The 10,669-nt window shown below is 34.9% G+C and overlaps 1 pseudogene; it reads left to right on the top strand.

The window, feature by feature from the left end:
* Window positions 1–1,277: 1,277 nt before the first annotated feature.
* On the top strand, window positions 1,278–4,176 carry LOC124896145 (annotated as a pseudogene).
* The last annotated feature ends 6,493 nt before the right edge of the window (window positions 4,177–10,669 follow it).

The raw sequence follows: 10,669 nt of genomic DNA on the forward strand, positions 1-10,669 counted from the left end.
TTTTATAAGCATATTCATAAATTATGACTTGAAATTGAAATCTTTTTTCTTTAAATGAAGTATGTTTGTGCAACGTTTGTAAGAAGAATTTCTAAATGTCTCTCAAGATCAAATAAATGAGAGCCTTGAAGCAAATTTCTCTATATGGTTCAAACAATATCTAAGGCTTCAAAAATTAAGATCTTTTATACAATTATGCACTTAAATTAACTTATGAAATTGAACTAAATTTTATAGTCTTCTAAATAGATCCGGCTGAATCATATTGAGAATGGATTCTTATATAGTCTTGCTCGTGAACCATTGATAGGCGCTACATCTCATTCGATGTATTTTGTTAATGGATACAAGTTTCATACGTATTTTCATGGTAGTGCAAGATCAACAATGAACAGTGGAGTTTGTATTTCAGATCTAACTTTTGGTGATTTCTAGGGCGGATAAAAGAGATTATAGAAGTGGAATACTGCGAAACACCTTTAAAGCGAATTGACTATTCAAATGTGAATGGTTTGACCCAACTATGGATGTTGGTGTTAAAAAGCATAATCAGTATAAATTGGTTGATATTAACTATCATCACCGATATAAAAAATATAAACCTTTTATTCTGGCAATGCAAGCAACTCAAGTGTGTTATATGTCTTATCCTAGCAAGAAAAAGGACAAGGATGATTGGGTAGGTGTATTGAAGATGAAACCTCAAAATGTTGTTGAATTACCTGATGAGGAAATTGATATAGCTGTAGAACTAAATATTTCATTTCAAGTTGAAGAAATTCAAGTCTACGAGATAGACATGAGTGTTTCCACAGATGAAAGCATACACTTACATGATGCAAATGGTGGCTTAATTGAAATGGATGAAGTCACTGATGATGGTTTATTACAAGAACATCATTACAACCAAGAGGATGCTACAGAAGAAGAGTATGAAACTGAGGAAGATGAAGAGGAAGATTTGGAAGAAGACACAGATAGCAATTAGTGCTTGATAAAAAATATGCTATTGTATCTTATTTTTATTTTGTGAGCAGCCATTTTGTCGAACTAGTATCATTTTATTTGTCTCGTTGTTTACACGAAACTTGTTGCTTCAACTGGTTTTATGCTCTACTTCTCAATTTTTGACTCTTTCATTTCTCATTCATTTTTTAGGCTACAACTGTGTTTTTATATTTTCTAATACCTTATCTATATATTGTTGTTTGCTTCTTTTGGTATTATTAAGTTTAAATATTATTTCCACTTTAACTAATACAGTTATTTTTATAGATATGGCTAGAGGTCGAGGTCGCAAAAGAACAGGGCGTGGAGGCAAGTCTGCAAATAGGAGTAATAATGATGTTACTACAAACGTACCTAATGTTCCCACTCCTGCTATTGTTACTTCTCAAGCTGATGTCATAGGTGGTCAAAATAATATAAATTAAGTTCAACCATTGATTTCTCAAATTAGATCAACGGTTCAAACTTCTGGTGATGGTAGCAACCATACAACTCCCGAATCATCTCCGACTGCTCTAAATCAGACCAACAGAACAAGAGAAGGTACATCTACTCTAAGAACCAAATAGGTGAGTATCTTAACCAATCAACTTCATCCTTGAGAATGGTTAAACATAATCAACTTCTGGTCTGCTTTCTGTCTATATATATATATATATATATGTTTTATTTTTTTCTGGTTGATGATCTATTGTTGGTTCTTCATTTGAGAGTTCTTGTGGATAGAATTACAATGGGAGTATTTTGTAGTATTTTGGTGGTTCTGTTGGTAGTTCATGATCTGTTGGTGGATCTTGTTATGAGTATTTTGGTGATTTTGTTGGTGGTTTTTGTTCTATTGTTGGTTCTTCATTTGGGAGGAGTTCTTATGGGAAGAATTATAATGGGAGTATTTTGTTGTATTTTGGAGGTTCTGTTGGTGATTCTTGATCTTTCGGTGGTTCTTGTTGTGAGTATTTTGGTGGTTCTTATTATGTTGGTGGTTCTTGATCTATTCTTGGTTCTTGTTGTAAGTATTCCAATGTTACATGGGATTCCAGAATGCCAATGAGGTATGTTGCTGTGAGGTATTTTGTTGGATAGGATTTCAAAATTAGAATATTATATGATGTTGTGACTTTTTGTGCAAAATTTACATCTTCTTTCCACTTTAACAGGTATAATTTTTTTAATAGATATGACTCGAGGAAGAGGTACAGGTCAAGAAAGCATAGGGCGTGCGGGCAAGTCAGCAGCTGGGACTAATATGCATGTTCATACTGCAAACATGCCAACTATTCTCACTCCTACAGTTGCGCCACAAATAGCTGGTGGCGTAGGTGCTCCAACTTCTAATCATGGTACTACGTCTCCTACTACTCCAAATCAGACTAACCCAATAACTATAGGTACGTCTTCACAAACCAACAAAGTAGGTGAGGACATATCTCGTACCAACACAAATAGAGAAAGTAATTCCAGTCGGAGCCATGTTCAGACCCTTGTTATTATAACTTCTGTAGGGTTAGTCCATTTCTTGTCTATTATTATTATATATTATTTTTTATTTATAGTAACCTCTAAATAATTTCTTCACATTGATATAGATTGCAACCTTCTAAAGCATGCTCCAATAGGATACACGAGTCTTTCAAAAGTGAACTTGATCACAATGGAGTCAATTGGAAAGGTGTTTCATGTGACATAAACGATTGCTATTTTGGGGAATTCAAGGTATACATCTTCATCATAATTGATTTTGTAAAGTGTACTTATATTTATAAATACAATATTAATGTGTTATCTTGGAAATTTATTTTAGAAACACTTCTATTGGGATTCTTCCATTACTGATGCTGTAGTAAAGAAACACTGGCAGAGTAAGGCAGCAACTGTGTATAGAAATTTCATTGCTAAAATCAAAGAAAAAGGGATTAGGCAAGATTTTATACATGAAGATGTCTGGGAAAGCTGGCAGCGACTTTGGGCAGATCCAAAGTGTGTTGAAAAGTCCAAAATAAATGTATAGAATTGTCGTGGAGGCAAAGAAGTCATTGCTGGAACTCACACGGGAGGATCTATCTCAATTGAAGAGTGCCGAAAGAGACTTGTAAGTATATATTTCAAGTATTAAACTGTAATTTGTTGTGAGACAGTTTAAACTTAGTTCAACGTTATGCTATTATTGCGTTTCTGTTTACTGCTTATCTCAAATGTTGATCATTTCTCACTATTTTTGTCTCCTGTTTTGTATTTGGTATGTTGTGTTCTGTTGTTATCTTGTAACCTGAAAAACTATAATGTAAACTATGCTTATATGTCACAGAGTGGTATATTACTGAGGATTCATATATTTACATGTTCTTCGAGATGTATTGGGTAGAATCAAGACCTTATAATTTTGGAAATTACTTATCTGATTTATGTGATTGGTTTTCATCTTATATAACCTTCACACTAGAATCTGACTGGAAATTTCCAAATGTTCATTATTAGCATATCCTCTCAGTAATTTTGATGCAATGAAATTCAGCAATCTCTTTCCAGTCATTGCTTAGTAAGAACAATGTAAATTGGATAGCATAGTTCTGACCACGCGACTAATAATATTTACCTGATGACCAACTACGTTCCACTTGAATTATGGCTTTACAAACATTTTTGGCTTACATGAAATGTTCCAGCAGTTTTGTTCTAGTACAATGCTCAACACTTCTTTATTAAAGGCTGCTGAAATGGGTCGAGATCCGACACCAAGTGAGTTACATTCACATGTTCACACATATGGTAATGATGGAAAATCTTTCGTTGATGAACGTTCCCAAATCGTCCATGTAAGATTAAATCTTAATGTAGTAGTATACTTAATTCTCATTTTTTAGTTTAAAGTACTTTTTGGTATCTAATCATTTGTAAATACAATCCTTTATAATTTGACTTCCACTATTACAGGAAAGATTTGAAGAAATATTATGAGAAAAAACATTATCAAAAGTTCTTATTGATCAAATTGATGCTTATTACCAAGCTGCCGGAGAAGAAAAGAAGTGAAGAGTATTTGGTCTTGGATCTGAAGCCAAAGGCTACTACGGCCAAACTCTGTGTATTTCTTGTGGAAAGACTTCATCTTCAGCTTCACATGAATCGGTACCAGCTGCAGATTTGGATTTGGATGAGTTTGTGAAGTGATTGATTCCCGCACTTCAAAATTAATTTTTTCCTATTGTCATTGAAGAGGTACAGAAGTTGGTTTCTTCATGATCAGTTTTCACACCTCCGTCTACTTCTTTGGACTATCTTGATTCTTTAAATGATGATTGCAATGATCTTGATCAGTTGTGATACTTTTGACGATCAGTGCATTGGTTTTTTATAGTCTATTATGTTGGTTTGTTATGGTTTATTTTGTTGAAATGTTTAAAATTGTGCAACAAAAAATTACACTTGATGGATGGAGGTATTGAGGATGTTTTGGACATACTTATGTGTTTATATGTTGCTATGTTTGGTATAGAGGATGTTTAGACTTTTTCTATCTATATATGGGTTCTTTTACATGCATGTTGGATATTATAAGAAGATTTTGCTATCTATATCTATGTGGCTTTTTTTATATGAATATTGGGTATTATAAGAATTTTATAATATTCTATTAATATTCAAAATACAAATAAAAAGATATTGAAATAAAAGTAATGACGATAGATTTAGCGACAAAATTACTCATTGCCAAACTAAAACATTTGCAACTGATTGAGGAAAATATTTTTTGTCACATAAATTGGGAATTTTTAGTGACGGACTAGCAATGAAATATTTGGTTAGCAAATAATCAAAATGATGAAATACAACTTGAAATTAGTAATGACACTTATAAATATAACAACGAATATATTCGTTGCTAAAATATAGCAACTGATATAGGACGTCTCTATTCTATCGCAAATCTAGCAACGGATTTTATTTTTCCGTTGCTAAATGGTTAAAAACACGCAATATAGCAACAAATAATATTTTGTTGCTGATCCATCTCTAAAAAGATTTAGCGACGGATTTTTGTTGATTAGCAACGTTATTGGTCTCTTGCTAAATGCGGTTTTTTTTGTAGTGACGTCTTATACAGCTGAGGATTATGCTAAGATGTATATCCGAGAGTTATTTAGATTATATGGGGTTCCCTTGTCTAGCATCTCAGATAGGGGTACTCAATTTACTTCCCAGTTTTGGAGAGCTTTTTAGAAGGGTCTTGGCACCCAAGTACACCGTAGCTCAGCTTTCCACCCTCAGACAGATGGTCAAGCAAAGAGGACCATCTAAACTCTAGAAGATATGTTGGGATGAGCATTTACCATTGATTGAGTTTGGTTATAATAATAGTTATTATTATAGCATTCAGATGGCTCCATTTGAGGCTCTTTATAGAAGGAGATATAGATCACCCATAGGTTTGTTTGAAATGGGTTAGGCTGCTTTGCTTGGGCCTGACGTAGTGTTTGAAGCTATGGAGAAATTTAAGTTGATTAGAGAAAGATTAAAAATAGCCCAGAGTCATCAGAAATCCTATGTAGATGTGAGAAGTAGGGACCTCGAGTTTAAGGTTAGTGATATAGTATATTTAAAGATTTCACCCATGAAAGGGGTGAAGATATTTGGCAAAAAGGGGAAGCTTAGTCCCCAGTACTTTGGCCCTTATAGAATTCTGTGTCGTGTTGGGAAAGTAGCTTATGAGATTGAGTTTCCCGCAGACTTGTCAGCCGTTCATCCTATGTTCCATGTCTCTATGATTAAGAAGTACATCGGTGACTCCACCATTGTATTTCCTATAGAAAGATCAGCTATTTAGAACAACCTTTGATACAAAGAGACTCCAGTTGAGAGTTTAGATCACCAGATCCATAGACTAAGGAACAAAGAAGTTCCCTTGGTCAAAGTTCTTTGGCAGAATCAGCCGGTTGAGGGCGGCACTTGGGAGCAGAAAGACATGCGAGCCTAGTACCCTCACTTTTTCTCCACAAACACAGATGCAGCTAGAGGTAATACTCTTCCTTAATTTAATTCTTTTCTAATCAGATATTCAAGAAAATAGTTGTCCTCATGTAAGTTCATGCACTCAAAGATTACTCAAAAGCTCAAAATGATTTAGATTCAGATTCACAGTTTATTTAAGTTGTGCATGCTACCTTATATTCACAGATTCCTCAGATATTTCAGCTTAACTAGCTAAATTCGATGATGAATTTTCCCAAAGGGGAGGTATTATAATACCCAACGATTTGTCTAGCTTAAATTTGCCCCTAAATGATAAGGGATAGCTTCATTAAAAAATACTAATTATTTAACATCGAATTCTTTAGATTTTGACTTTTCATTGTGTAGGAAATTGAATTATCTTTCCAATGATATAAGATTCACATAAATCCGATAATCGGGTAAAAAGTTATGGCTATTTTAAGTTCCAGCCGTAAAACACCGTCATTTTGATCCATAGCGCGTCATATATTAGATTTAAATGATGATTGTAAATTTCCAGTGGCCATCTGCGATATTGACGCATCGCGGAGAGAGCCAAATTTCTAATTGTCCAATTCCAGTGAAGGTCCATGATATTGGCGCACCGCGCCAAGGTTCCAAGTCCCATCCAAAATGGCAATGCGATACCACCGTATCTCGCCACCATGCATATTCCCAGTTGGCAATTTCCAGTGGCTTGGCACGATAGTGGCGCGTTGCGCCAAGGCCAAAAATCAAAAATTGGGTCATTTTCCAGCTTCGAATTAGAGATGAATAGGGGCATTTTGGTCAATCCCCACGGCCCCAATCCGTATTAAACACCTCATTAATCATATACTAAGGTACTTTATACTTATTTCATCACTTTTCTCTTAAAAGCAAACCCTAGTTCATCAAACTTCCTCCCCAAGAAATCCAAAATTTCTCCATTAATCCTACAAGATAACACAAGATTGTGAATCTCCAATTCAAGAACTCCAAAGTCATCTCCAAAACATCAATAAAGATCCAAGATTTATGTTCTAGCATCTAGATCATCCAGCAAGGTATGCGGGGTTATGAACAATGATACTCCTTTCATTCTTGTACTCAAAACTTATTTTAATTACGAATTTACTGGATTTTATATGAGTTTTCATGAAATTGAAGTTAGGGTTTATGCCCATTAATGTCGTTTACAAGCTTATGAGATTTCCAATGATTTAGAAGTTAAATTACATGATTATGTTCATACTTTCATGCATATTACTGAAATTTTCAGATTTTAAGTTAAGTTATGAATGTTTACATTACCAAGCATGAATACTATGATATTTTAACATGAAATTAAAGCATGGATTATTTTCTCAAGATTGATTTTATGATTTTTAGAAAGATGATGCTTTATACATCTTATGAACAGGTTATTTATAGTTTTTCAGAAAAGCTTTGATCTTTTGATCACTGGTTGAACTTTGGAATCTACTTTATAGATATTATAGTTTACAAAACTCAGATTTGCTTTATTTATAGATTTACTCATATAAATACATGATTGGTTTCCATATCCCTTATGTTAGTTTTAAAAGTGGATTTCCAATGGATTAAGCATGCAGATTTAAAAGGGAGTAGTATTTAGCACCGAACGAAAAGTGTGGCATTAGCGTTCCCTATCTTTAACAAAACTACGTAGCCAACGTAGGTACAGATTATCAGATTTTCCTATTTCTATATGGATAACAATTTTAGCTTGTGATCAATTACCTGGATTCAGTTATACTCCCTGGAAAGAGTACGACACCTCTCCCAATATGAGGTTTCTTTATTAGGAGGTCAAAATGTTAGACTCCACGTAGCTCACATGGTTTATGTTGGTTAAGAAAATCTCCCTAATAGTAAAGATTTTCAAAATAGTTTTAAAAGTATTCTCCCAATAGTCTAACAGTTGATAATATATTCCCTAAAGCTTTGAAATAATTCCCTTGTAGAATAAGTTTTCACATATGATTTAAGAATAAGAACAAAATAAAGATTTTAGAACTAAGTGTTATGCCTAACAAGATTATACTATATGCTTTATTATTCTTTATTATGATCTTCAGCTTTTAAATTAACTCAAGCTTACGTGAGCCATTTACATTTAGCATGCATGCTTTCATAAACAGTGATGATTTTGCTTACTTATTTCATACACCCCCATATACAGAGTACATCCTCAAAGTACTGATCCACATACATGTTTGTATGCTACATTGTCTCAAAATATAGGTTCAGGTGCTGAGTCTCAGTAGCGTGAGTGATTCCCGAGCATCTCATTTACATCCCTGCAGTTGGTGTGTCCTCGTAGTTTGGGGACTTATTTATTCATACTTTCAATTTATTAGTAGATGTTCCTTTATTCATTTCAACAGTTTGAATTAGTGGGGGCCTGTCCTAGTGCTCTCTATATTCAGATAGTAGAGGCTTGTCGGACTACTAGATTCAGTTTTAGACATTCAATTCAGAATTCATATTTTTCAGTATTGTTTTACCAATACTTCTAGCATGTTTCGGATAAGAGTTTCCACATTATTTTGATTTTATAATCATATTTTCCCCTATGTTGAGACCCAGACTTAGTATAACGTAGCCAGGGTTAGATCAGGACTACTTGTGGTTCGGAGCACCGTGTGGCGTCCTGAGAATGAGATTTTAGGGCATTACATGACCAAAATTCTTTTCCCTCTAATGTCATTAGCACTTCTGACAAGGAGTGTTTAAGGGATACTTAATTTAAGTTATAATCTTTCAGTATGAATCAGTCCATATAGCTAGACAGATTAGCTCCAATAGTTTTCCATCTTTTAATCTAGTCTTACAATTTGAAGTTTCACGAATATGCCTATTCCATGAGGTAATTTTTTCATATTGTGTAAATTGTGAATTTAGTTGAGTCCTTACTCCTAGTCTAAATCAGTCTTAACCATAGAAGATATCTAGATTCAAAAATTAGTATTATGTTAGTTATCCAACTTTAGAATTCAGCCAGATAGTACTAGTGAGCTCCCAAATTTTCAACCAATCAATGTTTTAGTTAAAAATTTAGCCATCATGTCCATTATGATCTGTTGTTCAATTTTTGGGCTTTATTCATGAAATTCCCTACTATGATCAATTTTCAATACTATCATTTCTAGTTGCATACACAGAGCTGGTGGGTTATGAACACCCAATACCTAGGAAATCCATGCATACATCAATTTAGGTTTTATGAGCCATTCTAGTCATTCTTATGCTGTTAAATTCAAAATATTACCAAGTTAAGCATATATCAGTTATCAGTGTAAATTTAGTTGGGAGTAGTACTTAGCATCGAGTGAACCTAGGGATAAAGGCTCACCCGCTAGTTAAGGACTTAAACCTTTAGTAGAAGTCCCTAAGTTCTAGAAGTATGTTTCCACCATAGGTTATGAGGGGTCACCCTCCAGTAGAGGATTGACACCCCCTAGTCCTTTGGGCAACTAGTTTAGTGGATCCACGCCAACCAGTGTTGGTACCCTTGGAAAGGTTTTCACGACCCAAAATAGGGCCTAGACATAATGGGCATGCTATCATGAAGACTCTGGGAAAGGGTCATAACCATGACCGACCCAACCGAGTCCACCCGTACCAAATCAACCATACAACCATACCAAGAAAAACCAAAGGCCATAAACCAGGCCATAACCAAAGAGAATACCAAAACATAATAGGATAATCAATCCCAAAATGAAATATAATGGAATAACCAACAATATTGTCCAAGGTTGTAAGCCCCAACACTAATACCAATGCCAAGAGAAATACCAATACCGATCCTACCTATACCAACCCCCAAAAGTACCACAAAGCTTTTACCCCAAAGAGTAAGAATATCTGGTTGGGACATGCCCCCAACCATGGACAAAACCAATATCCATAATAAAATAAAAATGACCAAAGATGTCCATAACATGAAATAGAGCCTACCAAAAGGATGGAAGCTTATCACTTCAGTCCAAATGTTGATACCAAAACTGGGTGCTAGATAGGAGGAGTAAAATGGCTGGTTCTTGCATAGTATGGGTATACAACTGCTAGTAGACGGGTTAGCAAGCGGTCACTAGCATGAACTCCGGATAAGGATAAACTAATGCCATTTATAAAACTAAGTAAAACCATCCATAATACGTATAACCATACATATATATACTATATAAGTGCTGGGAAAGGGAATCTGGGTTTAGCATGTATTTAAAATCTTTGCCTTGGATATGTAGCTTTGCCATCCTAAAGCACCCACGGGCAATATGGGTTCAGCTCCCCCTACTAAAAGGGCCCTAGTGCATGTAGCCGCTTGACCAAGGAATTATCCCGTTGGGATGACTAGTACATCCACCTAATATGAGGTGTGAAATCATGCACACTATCCACCAAGGCCAACCTCATACCGAGAAATATGATTTTCCAATTTTGGGCCCCCCAGGACCTCCACCTTCTACGGCTTAGCTATACCTCCCCTTTCCATGGCTTAGCTATACCTCCACCTTTAATGCCCAATTAAAAACCGTTTTCAAACAATCCATTTATCATTTATTAACCAAGCCCATTTTGTGGTGGTATCGTCATACCAACCATACTTGCAAGTACTATCCATAGCCAACCATACGTAGGTATAGGGGACCTTAGGAGCCCT

This window comes from Capsicum annuum, chromosome 2 (assembly GCF_002878395.1).
Source record: "Capsicum annuum cultivar UCD-10X-F1 chromosome 2, UCD10Xv1.1, whole genome shotgun sequence".
Lineage (NCBI taxonomy): Eukaryota > Viridiplantae > Streptophyta > Magnoliopsida > Solanales > Solanaceae > Capsicum > Capsicum annuum.